The sequence below is a fragment of the Schistocerca americana genome, chromosome 5 (assembly GCF_021461395.2).
Source record: "Schistocerca americana isolate TAMUIC-IGC-003095 chromosome 5, iqSchAmer2.1, whole genome shotgun sequence".
NCBI lineage: Eukaryota > Metazoa > Arthropoda > Insecta > Orthoptera > Acrididae > Schistocerca > Schistocerca americana.
The window spans coordinates 343,415,068-343,433,925 of NC_060123.1; positions in this window are offsets into that span (position 1 = coordinate 343,415,068).

Here is an 18,858-nt window from a genome sequence, read left to right on the forward strand (position 1 = left end):
AACAATCTTTAGCTTCAATCTTTAGCTTTTCTTCCTTTCGTTGGCAACACTTCGTTTAAAATAGCGAGAATCCTCCAAAAATTTCAGGTAAAAGTGGTTTTCCGCCCACCATCGAAGACTGCGGACCTTGTGGGACCAGTTAAGGACAATCTGTTACCACGAAAGGCCGGAATTTACAAGATACCGTGCCAATGTGGTATGGCTTACATAGGTCAAACCACACGCACCGTGAAAGAACGCTGCACTGAACATCAACGTTACACCCGCCTTTTGCAGCCAAGCAAGTCCGCTATTGCTGAACATTGTATTTCTACTGGACATTCAATGGAGTATGAGAAAACAATGATTTTGTCCACAGCAACGTCTTTCTGGGACTCCATTATTAAAGAATCCGCAGAAATACGACTGCCAGAAAATCTGTTAAACCGTGACAGCGGCTACCAGCTGGACAGTGCATGGAATCCCATCATCTCCACAATTTGCTCAAATAGAAGACGACAGAGTGCGTCGACGGCCGTGGCAAACAGCAACGCAGAGGGCGACTGAGTTCCGCAATTCCACCAGCGAGGGCGCTGTCGGCCGGCAGTGTGGTTCAACTATCAAGTTTTCGACGCGTGCGCAGAATAGTTACAGTACGCTATATATTGCGGAACGGAGGACGTTTTCGCATTTCTACCCTTCCTTCCAACTATAACCTGGCCTTGTCCCCCCCCTCCCCCCACCCCAGGGCCCCCTTTTTCCTCTCCCCTCCCTCTCCTAGAGCGGATTTCCCCCCCAACCCCCCCCCCCCCCCCCGAGACCCTGCACCCCATACTTGCCTCTTTCCTTCCCACATCCCTCCCTCCCTGCCCCTCTTCAGCGCGCCCTCCGCTCATCTCCCCCCTCTCTCCCCCTCACTCCTTTCTTCCGGTCTCCCTCATCTCCTTACGCCTGGCAGATCCTCCGGTTTGATCATCGTCAGTGTACCACATCAGTGTTGTGTTTAGTGCTGTTTCTCCTGTGCGTCAAGAGGTGTGATTTTAATTGTGTACTGCCTTGAGGTCCGCCGTCAGTGTTTGTTATGTACTACGCCATCCGTCGATACCTTTTATGCTCCAGTCATACTGTGCCTTGTGTTCTTTTAATTGTCGCAGTGTGTGGCTTTTTGTGTGTGCTACTTTTAAACAGTTTTTTATCTCCATTTTACAGTCACCACGTTTTTTGTCTATTGCCTTCCATGATCTTCCCCCTTTTTTATATCTATGTTCACCATATTCTCTCCTTTGTTATTTTTAAATGTCTTCTGTTGTTTGTTTTATGTCTTTCGGCTGAAGAGCAGCGCATATGCTGCTGCCAGCCCGCCCCGATGGGGAATTGAAATACAATAAAGAAAAAAAAAAAAACGTTTTCGCTAGTCTGCGACGGCTCACCTGAAGATGACTGGCAGGTGCGCAGTTGAAATATCGTGCGAAGTATTGAACGACGACCGGCTCCAAGCCCGAAATTTGTTTGAACAGTCAATTCGGCGGGAAAATTTTAAAATTCACAATTTCGTAAGCCTGTTTTCTACATTTATATTTTTACACACGCGCGCGATATGCCACAATGCACATCAAGAAATGAAATGAAAACTTAGGTGACACTTAACATCGTAACTGATTTTCTTGGTGTCGACTTCAATTTGTCCATCGCAACGGTAGTGGGCCTGAAGGCACCGTGTACCGATGCGCATGTTTCTGTGCCCGACGTCCACACAGCGTAGTGGAGCTCCAGCGGGGTGCGGTCGGCGTCAATGACCGCCGGCCGGAGTCGCGGTCCCGAATGTCTGCGGCGGGCGCCGCATCTCTGGAGTCCATCTGCCCCGCGGGCCTGTCGGCTGTCGGCCAGAGCCGGCCACGCCCATATCGCCTGCGCTGCCTTCCGTTCCTGCCTTCTGATTTCTCCTTTTTGCACGGCGGCGGGCGCTTTGCATTTGGCTGACGTAGGCAAATTTCTCCGTCAGCGTTCACTTGGCTGATATTCATCTGAGACCCTCCTTCAAGGGCCTTCTTTCTCACTATTAGCGTGTAAAAAATAAATAAATAAAAAATGCCCCTGATTTTCGTTATGTAGTACAGGGTGGTCAGAAAGAGTCTGAAAAAACTTGTGAGGGGGTTTGAAGGTACGTTTCACCATTTCCCAGATAATTAGCATTGAAGTTTGCTAATCAGGCCGTAGCGAGCGCAAATTCAGGCGGCCCACCAGATACAATTAGTGTCAGTTCATTTAATATCGTGTATGATAAAGCACGAGACTGCCCAGCCTTTGGCTCGGATTCGATTCTTATTACCGTCCCAGATACAATTTTTGTATCGCTTTGTTCCTAGGTTCTAGAAAACCAAACGAAGAACGCGTTTGTCGGCACCGTGTCTGGAGGGTGGCTCGAATTCGCTTGCATAATGGCCTGAATGGCTGACTTCAATGCTAATTAATCAGGAAACAGCTCGATGTACCCAACTTTTTTCTTAACACCTATTTCTCAGCACAACCTACCCTGCAACATCTCTACAAGCTTTTGAAATCGTTTCCAACCACACTGTATATCACACTTCCCCTGCTGCGTGACTCAAGGAGTTTCCACCTCTGTTGTCAGCTCACTTTCTTTTGTCGCAAAAAAAACCGGACGCAAAGAAAGACGTACTTGCAATTTCTTACCATTATTTTGAATAAATTGGTGAGTTCTAAAATACGATAACGTGCTCGACATTATTTCATAATACGACTAAGTTATTTTATATTTTACTAAGAATGAGAAAGAATACAAAGCAGTCACAAGATTTCTTCCGCCAGTCTCAGGAATAGTACAAACAGAGAAAAAAACGAGATTGTATATACAAAATAGCTTCAGATCAGCGGGTATCCCAGAACGAACGATATTCCGTGTAGAGCAATTTATCGATCGAAAGACGAACTTCATTAACCATACACATGTTATCAATCACTGCATTTTAAAGGATTATTTGGCACTCGTCATCTGTGATATGTAACTACCCTATTAATGTCAAATGTATGTGAATAATTATAGATAATGTTGGGGGTAGAAGTGCAGATATTGTGATTATTGGCGTCTTAACATGTACCCACTTTAGTGTGTTAGTTGTGTTTTGTCTGTGTCTGACAGTCTTCCGCAACCACTTCACACAATTTGCTACCTGATGTTTTCTGCACAGTCGTAACCGCACGACTAAGTGGACTACGTCTGCCGGTACAGATTAACCGTTTTGCATCCACACATCCACACTTCAACACGTAACTTACTACCCAGGGGAAAATAAGCATTAATCCATTGCTGTCGCCAAATTTACATGGAAGTATCAACCAACCCAAAAACATGCTATAACTGCACTCGGCAAATGAAGAAAATACTGATGTAGAGTTGTTCAGTACATTGACACCAGTCACCAATAACAATATCTGCTCTTATATGCCTAATATCCTGAACAAGAGAATGAACTGGGTAGTATGGAACTTAGTAATTATCCATACTCCACCATTCTTGGATAGTAGCAGATAAGATAAGCGGTTCTAGGGAGGGGTGGGGATTTGGGAGAACAGGAGGTGGTAATCTGAATTTCGGATTCCAAGCTCAAGACCCCATGCTGTGATATAAAATGCCGCAGTGTGAATCGAATCATCTCGTAAATGATCTATAGTTACCTGAAGCTAAAGCAAAAATGTTAACATAGAAACGCAAGTTGTAGCACCGATTTGACTTAAAGGTAAATGTGCCTTTGTTCCTTGACAGCCATACTCCATCTGTGTCAGAGAATAGAGTTGGTACTTTGAATTACTATAGATTATCGGATGCCTTTTCTCAAAATTAACAGTAAAATTAATCATTGATGATGGTTTCCGAAGGCTAAAATAGGTAAGCAAGCTGTGGAAGGGAAAATTATCTGGAGACAAAGCATTTGTTAGGCAGCATAAACTACGATAAGAGACAGATTTTCCGGTGATGTGAAAGCCATTACCGTATTTCTTGAGTTTCGACGTTGTTGCATCGAAATGTGTTGCCTCTTGAGTCCGTGAACAGCCGAGACAAGGCACGTCATTACCAACAGTAACATTGTTCTGTATGGCAGTCACTTCAACATGGAACATTAACAAAAATTAAGAATCAAATTTCTGCTTCTTGCTAATCATATGTAACTAGATATTTTGATATGTTTTAAAGACCATAGATAAGACTAAGGATGCAATTTTGTACTTGCTTAACGTAATTCCATGTCTCATCGAAATTGAGATGAAGAGAGGATTAGAGAAAGTTCGTTCCATTGTATATATACGAACTGTTGAAGGCCAAATATCTCAACAATAATGCTTAAAAAATTTATTTAAGTATCCAACGACGTCCTTGGAAAAACAAATCTACAAGCGTCTCACGGAAAATCCCCTACAGTGTTCTGCTAGACTGTGTTTTCCTAAAAGTTATACCTCTTGCATTCACACACAGACTGCTTCGTCGCTGGGAGATACAGTAGATAACTATAACGAAAATATTCCATCTTTAACACGATAATCTCCTTAACTGCTCGAGATCTCGACTCTCATATAGTTGAGGCAACGCTGTCATCTATGCAGGTATGATAGAACTGAATCCCTAGTACAGCCCTCAGAAATTCTAGTCATACACGCGAGTTACATAGCCGCGAAGAACACGTCCGATGACTTAACGAGATGGGTTTTCTATTAGACAAAACAAGCACGTCCGGGACTCAGTTTTCACTCAGCGTCCGCGACTACGGGTGTTTGTTTTTTTCGAGTTTGTTACTCGGTGCGTGTCAGTTATTAATCTGCGGGCAGGGAGCGCGCATGCGCGGTGCTGCGCGGCATATTAATGCCCCTGGAACGAGACCCCGGCTGGGCTGCACCCCGGAGCACGCCGCCAGATGCGTATCTCGGCCAGCGGCGGGCAGTCGCGCACGCATCTGTCTCGCCGGCGAGCGCAGCATTCCTCCTGCGGGCAGCGCAGCATGTGTTTTCGGCGTGTACAACAACGCGCCAGCCCGAGCGCTCCATATTTGGAGGCGCATACTTGCGTTGCCAGTGCGGCGACCTCGGGCCGCGGAATCCGTGTCGGCGTGCGCGAACCGCAGCGTCCAGTCCGCAGTGGACAGAAGTGAAGCACGAGCCACAGCGTCGATTTCAACTTCTTCATTCCTAAATTTCGTCCAGAGATGGTTAAGAGTTCATTTCTACAGAATGTCAGGTAGTAGGATAGCAGTCTGTCGGAAGTGAATAAGCTCACCGGGCAAAAAATTGGTCATCACAATGCACATGCACAGATGAACCGTTTAGCCTATACAGATGGCGCAGCGATCGAGTTACGTGCCTACACATGGGTATAAGGCAGTAACGATCAGTGAGACATTAATGTTTCAAGCGGACATTAGACAATATGTACACAAGGGTAAGTGTAAGGATGCGACACAGGGGCAATCGTGTATGTCCGTGCCCATGGCCATACGGAGTGTGAAGTTGCTGAATTTGTTGTTGGTCACGGCGGAGGTTCGAGCCCTCAATCGGGCATGAGTGATTGTGTTTGTCCTTAGGATAATTTGGGTTAAGTAGTGTGTAAGCTTAGGGACTGATGACCTTAGTAGAGTCTCATAAGATTTCACACACATTTGAACATTTTTTTTTCTTTTTGTCCTTAGGATAATTTAGGTTAAGCTTAGGGACTGATGACCTTAGCAGTTAAGTCCCATAAGATTTCACACACATTTGAACATTTTTTGCTGTTGTTTTTGTTTCACGGTGGACTGTCCAGGGTGTCTACAAGCATTGGCGTAACGCATGCGACCACGAAACACGGCGTTAGAATTGTGGTCGGAAACATATCCTGACTCAAAAGGAGCGGAGATGCGTTCCACGGCTTGTGAATTAAAATCTCTTCCAAGCCCGATAGCAATTGCTGCAGGCAGTGAATGAATTTCCGTCCCCACCTGTTAGCCAGAGGCATCTGCGACGGGAACTGCACGCAGTGAAAATTTGGAATCCATCACCTCGCGAAAGGCCATTTGCTCACACGGCTACATGCAGTCGACAACAGCCAAGTTCATCTGGCTGGACGATATGTGACAGGCTTTCTGAACGCTCTCCCCATCATGTTACATCTCGATTGTCCTTGCAAAATCACCTGACGTAAACCCCCATAGAAAATCTGTGGGACGTGTTGGAACAAAAGATAAAATCCCCGCCATTTAGTGGAACAGTGTGACCAAATCCTCAGCGAGTAGCTTAACCTGGATGCGACGTACCTGCATAGCCTTGTTTGCTCACTTTGTAACCGAATTCAGGCGGTTATCAAGTCCATGGGTGGAATTACGAGGTATTACGTAATGCTTGTAATGATTGCTCTAGGGTTGGCTAACTTTTTTTATCCGGGGGCTTAGGTAATATTCTTGAGCGTATTCAGTGAGACAGAAAATCTTCTGCCCTCAAATCAGCACGGATTTAGAAAGTATCGCTCTTGCGAAACTCAGCTTGCCCATCTCTCGCACGAAATCCTGCGAACCACAGAAGACTGAAAACAGGCAGATTCCATATTCCTATATTTCCGAAAAGCATTTGACACGTTCCCACTGCAGACTCCTCAGGAGATCCGAATATACCGAATAGGTTCGCAGATTTGTTAGGGGATCAAAGATTTCTGGAGTTATAGAACCCCTTATACTGTCCTGGACAACAATGTTCATCACAGACAAGAGTACCGTTGGGAGTGCTCCAGGGAAGTGTGATAGGACAGTTTTTACTATCTGTATACGTAAGCTATCTGATGGAACAGCAATATGTGACTCTTTGCTGAAGATGTAATGTACGGAAAAATATCTTCATAGAGCGAGTAAGGGGATGCAGGGTGACACAGAATTTCAATCTGGTGTAATGACTGACACCTTGTTCTAAATGTACAATCAGTTAATGCAGATGAGTAACAAATGGTTCAAATGGCTCTGAGCACTATGGGACTTAACATCTGTGGTCATCAGTCCCCTATAACTTAGAACTACTTAAACCTAACTAATCTAAGGACATCACACACATCCATGCCCGCGGCAGGATTCGAACCTGCGACCGTAGCAGTCGCGCGGTTTCGGACTGCGCGCCTAGAACCGCTAGACCACCGCGGCCGGCCAGATGAGTAACAAAAACAATCCCTTAATGTTCGAACATAGTATTAGTGGAATGCTCCTTGGCCCAGTCACATTAGTTAAATATCTAGGTGTATCGCTGCAAATCAATAGGAAATAGAGCGAGTACGTATGGTCGGTAGAACGGAAGGCTGATGGTCGACTTTGGTTTACTGGGAAGCTCATAAATAAAGGGGACCGTGCAGGAGCACTAATGCGACACATTCTTGAGTGCAGTTAGGATGGTTTTGATCCTCACCACATCGGATTAAGGGAAAACATCGCATCAGTTCAGAGGCGTGCTGGTAACGGTATGTTCTATCAGTACGTGAGAGTCACGGTCATGCTTCGTGAACTCAAATGGGAACCTCTGGGGGGAAAGAAGCAAAACACTATTGACGGAACTTAGACAGCCGGCAAGGGGGCTCGATGAATTAACATCCTCAGTACCCTCATGGTGACCAGCAAAGATCAGTATGAGTGATTATTTTATACACAAGCATGTTCGAGTGTACCTATACATCTTCGTCTCAGTAATACGCAAAAAATCCGTGAACTGCCTTGTTTTCCCATCTTTATAGTAAGTTAAATATTACAATTTTTGAATTACGATATTGTAAGAACCTCGATGATTATCTTGATCATAAAGCAAAACTGAAAATGTCATCAGCACATGGAAAAAAGCGCATTTCGAAAGTGTCAAATCGATGCCCTGTCCGAAACGCCCTTCATAAAAATGTTGCCAGTTGTGGGAGAGAAAAAGTTCACTTACGGCACACCATAAAACGAAATCGCTTTCAACAGCACGCACAGGAACTAGACGAGACGTGACTAACTCAGCTGGTTACTGACTAAATTTCATCTACATTACTTCCCACAATCCACGGAAGTTCACATACAAAACAGGACAATCGTTATGATACCACAGTGGTTTCGTTGCGTAGAAATCCAGTAAAAACAGGTGCTATGAAAATCGTGCAACGTTTTTATCTTCCACAGTCGGTGATTTGCGAATACTTTCAGTCATATGGCTGTGGACAGATTGTTTAAACACCTGTCCGGCCTTCCAGTTTAGGCTTTCCAAGGTGTTCCTGAATCTCTTAAGGTATACGCTGGAATAGTACCTTTTGAAAATGAAACTGCCACTCTGTCATCCTTGTCTAATCCTAGCATGTGCTCCGTCTCTACTGAGCTCATAACCGACGCGCCACTAAACCATGAGCCTCTTTCCTTCATCCTTGTTTCCTTCCTGCTTCTGCCTCTCTTCACGTAACGCAATAGCTTTCACTCACCACGGACATTACCGACACCTCTAGCTCCGCAGTTTAAATATTTATTCATAATCACATCACCAGTTCATTTATGACACGGAATACAAATAGTTTTCAAACTATTCGGCTTCAAAAATTGTGCTCGTCTTGGTTCTAAAACCAATTACCTTCCATTTTTGCAAGTTAGCGATAGTAGGAGTGATCGAAATGCATGAAATCAACCCGTTTACAGATGTATATTACAAGTACAGTGCTTCACCACCGTACATCATGCGGCATACTAGATGGTTTATAATATGGATCAATGTGGCGGATAGTGAATGGGTTGTGCTTTAGCAATGGTGTACCTAGTATTCCACTATCAGTTGAAAGCTAGTATTATCTTACAACTTTAGCCTGTGAGCACATAGAATATTATGTCACGGTTTGAATGTCCTGAAAACATCCCCCTATTATGAACTTTGACTCGCGAATAAATAATAACGCGATCTGACTACTTTCAGTGGAACACAAGATAGTGAACCAACTTTCGTATCCCATCGGAATAATAGAGGCGCCTTAAAACAAGTTAAAATAAACTGCAGTCTGGATCTTCAACTATCGCCGGCCGAAGTGGCCGAGCGGTTCTAGGCGCTACAGTCTGGATCCGCGCGACTACTACGGTCGCTGGTTCGAATCCTGCCTCGGGCATGGATGTGTGTGATGTCCTTAGGTTAGTTAGGTTTAAGTAGTTCTACGTTCTAGGGGACTGATGACCTCAGCAGTGAAGTCCCACAGTGCTCTTCTTCTTCAGACGGCCCGTTGACGATTAAATTACATTTGTTGTTGTTTACATTAGTTGTTGAGAAAAGAACAATCAACAACTAATGGAAACAACAAAAAATGTAATTCTAACGTGGACATCCGTCTGAAGATGAACCTGTCGGTTTGAAACCAGCAACGACGCTATCAGTGTAAACAAATAGCACTGTTAAAAGTGTCAGTCATTCTCTTAGCATGGGACTCAGAACTTTCTTAACAAAGTATTCCAACTTTGTGTGTAATGTAGTTATGCACAAAGAGAGGACATTGTTTTTCCTTTCTCTAGAACTTTTCACTTTCCACTCTTCAAATATGTCAATAGCTTGCATGTGAACGTCTTGCATTCATGAACAAATCTTAAATTAGTACATGTGCAAATGAACATTAAAGATATGGAAACTGAAATAGAATAGTTTCATGAGGAACATAACCCACGAGAGATCTGAATATTAACTCAGTTATTAATCAGAAGCTCGTGGATAAGATATAAAAATGTCGGCGTATGTACTAAGTGGCTCTGAGCACTATGGGACTTAACATCTATGGTCATCAGTCCCCTAGAACTTAGAACTACTTAAACCTAACTAACCTAAGGACATCACACAACACCCAGGCATCACGAGGCAGAGAAAATCCCTGACCCCGCCCGGAATCGAACCCGGGAACCCGGGCGCGGGAAGCGAGAAAGCTACAGCACGACCACTATGTACTAAGTGGCTATAAAGGACCACACATTTAGAAAAGACAAAAAAAATTTATATTCATGGTAATCTACTTAGTATTATCTAGTGGTAAAGAAAAGGTGCAAAGCGACGGATATGCTCGGATGACTCAATGAAAAACAGATACTGAATAGAGCGCGAGCAAGCGACAGTAACACGCGACGTAGCTTTAAATACCTATCCCAGTATCACGAGATATATGTCTATACTTGCAGTCAGCGACAGGCAGAATGATGTTGACGGCTTCAGGAGGAAATTAAGAGTGCTCTGTCTGCCCGTCCATGCTATCCTGCTTAAATGAATACTCGGCGGGAAGTGATACGTATGAGTGGCTGGCTCGACTCAACGTTCAAAACACTGGCTAAAGAGATGCCTTGCATTACTTGATCAAAGATAAAGCTACTCTTAGCAGATGAACACAATGACTACAGAGTATCTGAATTATGACTACTTCGCAACTCGCATACCGATACATAACACGAAAGTCGGTTACAACAAACGACTTTTATCGTTTGTACTCAGTTACCGCAAAGATACCATTAGAATTGGAGGCGAAGTAGTGTAAATGACCGGATACCGGAAGATACTCGGGCTACGTGGACAATAGTTAGAAGTAAGCAGCCTTGGCAGGCCCGTAACTACTTTGGTGCCTCCAATTGTCGTAACTGTGGGAACAGTAGTCTTGTCTTTACAACGGTAGAGCCATCCTCTTTGGCGAAATCTTCCCAACACGACTGTCAGCGTTCTGAGCAGACAAGCTGGGCGGCGACACGAGTGGGGAGTCCACAATGGGCCACTGGCGTCGATCAGTGTGCAGGCGACACCGCCAAAAGGAATAAAGCTCACCTCACGCGGCCTGCTCTAGGTCGTGCGCGCACGTGTGTATGTGTGTGTGTGTGTGTGTGTGTGTGTGTATACGGCACCTTGAAGCTGTAGCGGACCCAGCTGTTAAGAACGATGTAACAGGATCTGCCACGTCTGTCGGCTACACGATAACTCAGCGGCGAACTATCGTTACTGGGCGTGTCTAGATATCTGATAGTGTCTTCATCGTTCGAGCAGAACGAAGGACAGGATCAAAGTGGTGCTGTGTAGCATTTGCGGATGATGCGAGAAGTAAACAGAAAACCACCTGTAACTCTATAACAGCATTCAGCATAAACATTTCTTAAAATTGATACTATTGTTGATAAAGAAATTATCGTATTGCACCTATTTTTTGCAGTTGTTCGACACGATCATTCTTCGCGTTCAGACATGTTGTTGTTGTTGTGGTCTTCATTCCAGAGACTGGTTTGATGCAGCTCTCCATGGTACTCTATACTGTGCAAGGTTCTTCACCTCCCAGTACCTACTACAACCTACATCCTTCTGAATCTGCTTAGTGTATTCATCTCTTGGTCTCCCTCTACGATTTTTACCCTCCAGGCGGCCCTCCAACACTAAATTAGTGATCCCTTGATGCCTCAGAATATGCCCTACCAACCAATCCCTTCTTCTAGTCAAGTTGTGCCACAAATTTCTCTTCTCTCCAATTCTATTCAATACCTCCTCATCAGTAATGTGATCTACCCATCTAATCTTCAGCATTCTTCTGTAGCACCACATTTCGAAATCTTCTATTCTCTTCTTGTCTTAACTATTTATCGTCCATGTTTCACTTCCATACATGGCAGCACTCCATACAAATACTTTCAGAAACGACTTCCTGACACTTAAATCCATATTCGATGTTAACAAATTTCTCTTCTTCAGAAATGCTTTCCTTGCCATTGCTGGTCTACTCTTTATATCCTCTTCACTTCGACCATCATCAGTTATTTTGCTCCGCAAATAGCAATACTCATTTATTACTGTAAGCGTCTCATTTCCTAATCTAATTCCCGCAGCATCAACAGATTTAATTCGACTACATTCCATTATTCTCGTTTTGCTTTTGTTGATGTTCATCTTATATCCTCCTTTCAAGACCTTGTCCATTCCGTTCAGCTACTCTTCCAGGTCCTTTGCTGTCTCTGACAGAATTACAATGTCATCGGCGAACCTCAAAGCATTATTTCATCGCATATCTGGTGTTACGTTCACCAAGCTACAAACGTATGTGTAAACACTTCCTGATACAGACTTGCTCGTCCTTCCGGTTACAGGTTTGCTTGTTCACTGGGCCTAAGTCTTCGAAAACCCTATATGCTACATCGTAAGCAATCTGTTACTACCAGTACTTGCGAGAATGACTTTTTTCCCTTAGGAGTTTCATCCGTACATTTTGAGTGAATCCATGTATATAATAAAAATTTATGTATGTGAGTGTGTGCATGTGTGTGTGTGTGTGTGTGTGTGTGTGTGTGTGTGTGCATGTAGCCAATGGACTGATCTCAACCTGGTACACATGTCCGTCACTGTAAGACAACAGTCGATGTCGAGGACCACCTACACATCACATTTCAGCAGATATGACGTCATAAACAACGAGATGAGTGAAAAACTGCCGCATTGTACATGAAGTTTAAATTTATTACTTCTTTGCTAATAACTTTATTCGCAACACATTTTGTAAACAGTATCTACATATGACGCTGAATGTACCTAGCCGGCCTCTGTGGCCAAGCGGTTCTAGGCGCTTCAGTTCGGAATCGCGCGACCGCTACGGTCGCAGGTTCGATGTGTGATTCTCTGGGAAAGTGGACAGCCCATTTTCTTTTCCATCCATCCTCCCTCAGTTCAAATTTGTGTAGCGTCTCTGATGACCTAGTAATTAGCTGGATGTTAAATGCTAGTTTTCTCTCCTTCCTTTTTATAATTACCCTCATTATTCGGCTGAGTGCCTACTGCAGTTCTCGAAGGAGGTCGTGTAGGATCTTGCAAACGGTCGATTGAATTCCAGAACTCTAAACAGTTGCTTACCTTCTTGCCTTAAGAGTTAGAAATTCGTATCCAACAGTTTGAACCTTTCCAACTCTTATTGAAGTGAAAGTTTACCGTAGTATGTACTGCGCTTATCATCCGTCCGAATAGTCTCATATTCGTCTTGATGGGAGCAGTTTATAAAACCTGTATGTTACATGTGTCCAGTCTACTACTACTTAGATAATGAGGTCATGACGGAGATGTATTTTACTGTCGCGTGTCTGAATGTTAAATATCTCCACAAATGTAGCAGGACGCCGGCAAATTTCTTTCTTTAAAAGATAATACTTCACATCATCATGAATAAGACAGCAGAAGTAACAAGGAAAAAAAAGGTGTACGTATTTATCCAGGTATCGAAAGCTACAGAGTTCTAATCTCTGAATACGAACCAAGGTATGCATTTTTATCTTTCGCTCAGATTTTACTTAATTTCGCATTCAAACTAATATGTTTCGCCATCCGTATGAAGCCATAGGCTTTCGGCTTGTAATCGGTGAACGATGCGTAAATCCAGTCACAGTAACAACGACAATGGCTTATCACGTGCACGGATTCTTCCTCTTGTTGAGAATATCTCTTTTCTTTCACTTACAGCTAATCGCTTGACATGGGAAAATATGTATTAATTTTTCGTCGTAAAGACTGTCCAAATCCAGTCTCCCAGTTACGTTAATAATTTCATTATCATCATCATCAGCCAATTCAATCACTTTGCGACGTGCCCTCTTTGAGTGGACGTGCAATGTAAGATCCCAGCATGTCTTTCCATTTCTATCGATGTTGAACTTCCCGATGCCAACTGAATACAGATGTCTGTCGTATCTGTCGCACCTGTCCGATGCTTGCCCCCTTGGTCTTTTCCAGTAAACTGGGATCAAATCTAATATCTGTTCTGACCATCTACCATCCTTTCTTCGAGCGATGTGACCACCCACTGCCATTACAAGATATTTACTCTTCCGACTGCGTTACTAACCTCAATTGTACGTCTGATATCTACTGCTTTCATTTTGTCTTTCTTTGACTTGCACAACTTTGATCTTCATCATCCTCTTTGGGGTACTATGAGCTTTCTAAAAGAGAACTCATTTAAGCCCCATGTCTCACAGCCATAAGTTATAACTGACAGTATACTTCCGTCCAAAAATATTTTCTTTAGCTCAACCGACACCTTAGAGCTGAAAACTGAGGAGTATCTTTCATAAGCATGAATGCCCAATTTAATACATCGAAATATTCCTGATTTAAGTCTACTTTCATATTTACAAGTTGAGTCAAATAGACATATTATGTTACCCTTTGCAGTTGTGTAGCCTACTTCCAACATATGTACATATTTTCCTCAGATGCCCATTCGTTCGTCATGCTCTTGGTTTCAGGACGGTTCATCTTTAGACCAACTTCAGAGGAGACTAACGCAAGTTCGCAAACTAATATTTGAAGTTCCTCTATATTACTTGCAAACACAACAATATCATTAGGAAACCTCGGGTTATTTCGCCTCTTTCCACCTTTACCTCTGTTTTCTAATTCAATTTAGACATTGCTTTTTCCAGAATTGCTGAAAGTAGTTTTGGAGATACAGAATCATCTTGTTCTAGTCCCTTTTGATCGGGAAATTCATTGGTTTCACAAACGCTGTGGAGGATTTGTATGTTATATAAGATTTAAATCTCTTCCTGTTCTACTCCTTGAGCGCCTAACCACGTTCCTTAGCTGGAGCGCTTGCTTGACGTGAGGAGCGGCTGGTGAAAAGTAGTACGAGTCTCTCTCTGACCTCCACTAGGCTGTCAGATGCAGCTCTCTGCTGGCTAAGCACCGGCTATTTCAAACTCCTCGGACACTTCACATTGCCTTTGCCCCGCTGCAAAAGAATTAAAAGCACATTGCTGCAAGATCAAAACCTCTGACGATGGCTTTCATTGATTACCTTGCTTTAATGATGCATGTTGTGTTCCTTAAGAGGATAGCTCCGTCACGAAAGGCTCATCTATTTCTGCTATGTGTCGGGGAATAATTTTAACATGCTGGTTCGACTGTCATGACTTTTGACGTGCTGATTCTCTGCAGGTGGAGAAGTTGTGCGACCCTCTCAGATGCCACGATAGAGAGGTTGCTTCAGAAGGCTCTAAGCTTTTGTCTGGTGAAAGGAAAGCTGAGTAGCCGCAATTTTATTACGAATGACGGCATACTGAACAGCTCAGCAGACAGGCAGCCACAGTTTCCCTTTGGAATCAGAGCGTCAGGACGTATCAGTATCAGCTTGTTAATGAGAAAGTTATATGTGAAATTCTGTTTCCTCATGCATTTGTGTCCTTTTCATATGGTAAAGCCCCCTATTGTCTCATTACGGTGCAGTTTCAGCATATCTGAACGATTGGCACCGATATAATTTTTTGCCATTGCGTCTCCATTGATTTTATCCCCATCGATCCATTCAGTTCATCTCATACGATGAAATTAGGTTCTTTTGACTTTTGGAACAGACCCATAATCTTAGTATCTAATTACGAGAGGCAGTTAAATGAAAACCGAACACTGCCACAAAGGGACCATGGAATGGTTCGATTCAATAGTAACCATCACACTCGTTAAGATATTTATCCCACTGAGAGTCGAGACGATCAGTTCTTGTTTCGTAGAATGCGGTCGGCCGCTGACGGATACACAACCGCACCCACTCCTGGACTTCCTCGTCCGACTGAAACTAACGTCCACGCAGATCGTCAGAGATGTGAACATCACACGGTGAATTATTGGGGCTGTACGGCTAATGTTACAGCGTTTTCCAATGTTACAGTGTTTCCCAACAAATTCGCTTCGATTGACAGTGTCGGGATGGGCCTTATCGTGCAACAGGACGATTCCGTTCGACAGCATTCTTGGACATTTAGACTTCATGGCGCGTCGCAGTTTCTGCTAAGCGCCTTATATTTTTCAATATTTAATTTTGCCTATTCAACACCACCAACTCTAAAAGTACGATGTGTAAAAATTTTTACACCCTTTAAGTTGAGGCTCTCCTTGTCATATACTGCCATTGCCATTGAAAATGAGCAGCTTCAGTACCAAGAACAATGAAAATAGACACATTACTAATGAAAAGATGATAAAGACTAGCGAAGCCACTGTTGCACTGTTGTACTCACTGCTGAATTTGGAGGGAAACAGGGGAATCCAGTAAGGCCTTCTTGGCTAAGTCTTAATGGAAGAGGTTTCGCAATGACCTTCCGCGACCTCTGTATCATGTTGATGAGAATTTTTGCTGCGTATTGTTAAGACCAATTACGGAATGAAGGGAAGGAGAGGGTGAATCTTGATGCAGGCCCACTGCCTACTTGTATCGAAAAAGAGCAAGGAAACTGTCGAACATAATTTATAGTCAATACTGCCAAGTACCCGCACTTTACGAGCCGTTCCGAAGAAATCTAGAACTAAAAGGAAGATGCTGCTGGTCAGGGATTGCTAGTCGTTACTGGACCTTCAATTCCTGCCATCACCTGTATTCGAACTGGGTTCCGGTATACCGAGTGCCAAACCGCTTGCATTCTTTATTGACATCGAAAACGGAACCGGACAGCTGTACAGCTCCACTCCAGTAATGGCATCGAAAAGAAAGAAAGTCATGCTTACTTAGGCCTGCAAAGTTAGGCTTCTTATTAGCTCTGTGGGTCATTCCTTTGATGGGATTGATAATCGTAAACTCATAAAACTTGTAAAAAGACGTAATCGTCAGTTTTGATTGTTACAATTATTTATAATGAAATCCAATATTGCAAATCCGACCTAATTTAGCCATTTTCAAGTGGAATACAATGAAAATAACGTCAGTAGCTCGTGGCCTTGTGGTTACTGTTGCTGACCCTCTCTCACGGTGCCCCGGGTGCAACTCTGGGCCCGCGCGAGGATTTTATCCTCTCTGGACTGGATGTGTGTGTTATCCTCTTCATCATTTTGTCACCATCGCCGACAAGTCACCGAAGTAGCATTAAATAAAAAGATTTGCACCGAGTGGCCGAACTTCCCAATAGGGGGTTCCTGTACAGTATACGCCATACGCACAAAAACAGCGTAGTAACACAGATCTGTGTCACTTTACTTACACCGTGTCACTCACGTCGTAGTTATAAAACGACACGTTACTCACATGCCACATGTCAAAATATCGAAAATACCAGACATGTGTGTTTATCATCATCCCGTGGTCCATCTTCATTGGCTTAGCAGACCAATGAAAGAATACATCTACATCAAGCGAGTAAGAGACTATATACACTACGGGCCATTAAAATTGCTACACCACGAAGATGACGTGCTACAGACGCGAAACTTAACCGACAGGAAGAATATGCTGTGATATGCAAATCATTAGCTTTTCAGAGTATTCACACAAGGTTAGCGCCGGTGGCGACACCTACAACGTGCTGACATGAGGAAAGTTTCCAACCGATTTCTCATACACAAACAGCAGTTGACCGGCGTTTCCTGGTGAAACGTTGTTGTGATGCCTCATGTAAGGAGGAGTAATGCGTACCATCACGTTTCCGACTTTGATAAAGGTCGGATTGCAGCCTATTGCGATTGCGGTTTATCGTATTATCGTATCGCGACATTGCTGCTCGCGTTGGTCGAGATCCAATGACTGTTAGCAGAATATAGAATCAGTGGGTTCAGGAGAGTAATACGGAACGCCGTGCTGGATCCCAACGGCCTCGTATAACTAGCAGTCGAGATGACAGACATCTTATCCGCATGACTGTAACGGATCGTGCAGTCACGTCCCGATCCCTGAGTCAACAGATGGGGACGTTTGCAAGACAACAACCATCTGCACGAACAGTTCGACGACGTTTGCAGCAGCACGGAGTATCAGCTCGGAGACCATGGCTGCGGTTAGCCTTGACGCTGCAGCACAGACAGGAGCGCCTGTGATGGTGTACTCAACGACGAACCTGGGTGTAGGGATGGCAAAAAGTCATTTTTTCAAATGAATCCAGGTTCTGTTTACAGCATCAAGATGGTCGCATCCGTGTTTTTCGACATCGCGGTGAACGTACATTGGAAGAGTATATTCGTCATCGGCATACTGGCGTATCACCCGGCGTGATGGTATGGGGTGCCATTGGTTACAAGTCTCAGTCACCTCTTGTTCGCATTGCAGGTACTTTGAACAGTGGACGTTACATTTCAGATGTGTTACGACCCGTGGTTCTACCCTTCATTCGATCCCTGCGAAACCCTACATTTCAGCAGGATAATGCACGCCCGCATGTTGCAGGTCCTGTACGGGCCTTCCTGGATACAGAAAATGTTCGACTGCTGCTCTGGCTAGCACATTCTCCAGATTTCTCACCAATTGCAAACGTCTGTTCAATGGTGGCCGAGCAACTGGCTCGTCACAATATGCCAATCACTACTCTTGATGAACTGTGGTATCGTGTTGAAGCTGCATGGGCAGCTGTACCTGTACACGCCATCCAAGCCCTGTTTGACTCAATGCCCAAGCGTATCAAGGCCGTTATTACGCCCAGAGGTGGTTTGGTTGTTCTGGGTACTGATTTCTCAGGATCTATGCACCCAAATTACGTGAAAATGTAATCACATGCCAGTTCTAGTATAATATTTTTGTCCAATGAATACCCTCTTATCATCTGCATTTCTTCTCTGTGTAGCAGTTTTAATGGCCAGTAGTGTACATAAAATGCCGTTAACTATATACAGTGTTACCTTCTAGGCATCTTTCGCGTAAATACGTTGAAGTTATTGCACAAGTTCACTGTTCGATAACAGCTAATTCTTAGCAGGAAAAACGTATACCTAGGTTATATTACTCAAAATGTTCTTACCACTAGCAGCTTCAGTTGCTGTCAGACACTAAACATGTGTAGTAATTTCATTTTATTTATACAAACATTCTCAAGAAGGAACGATGCATAATGTTTTCATCACTTTCACTATGTACATAATCTGTTCTCGCTTAATGTGGTCACGTTCTTTCAGTTACAT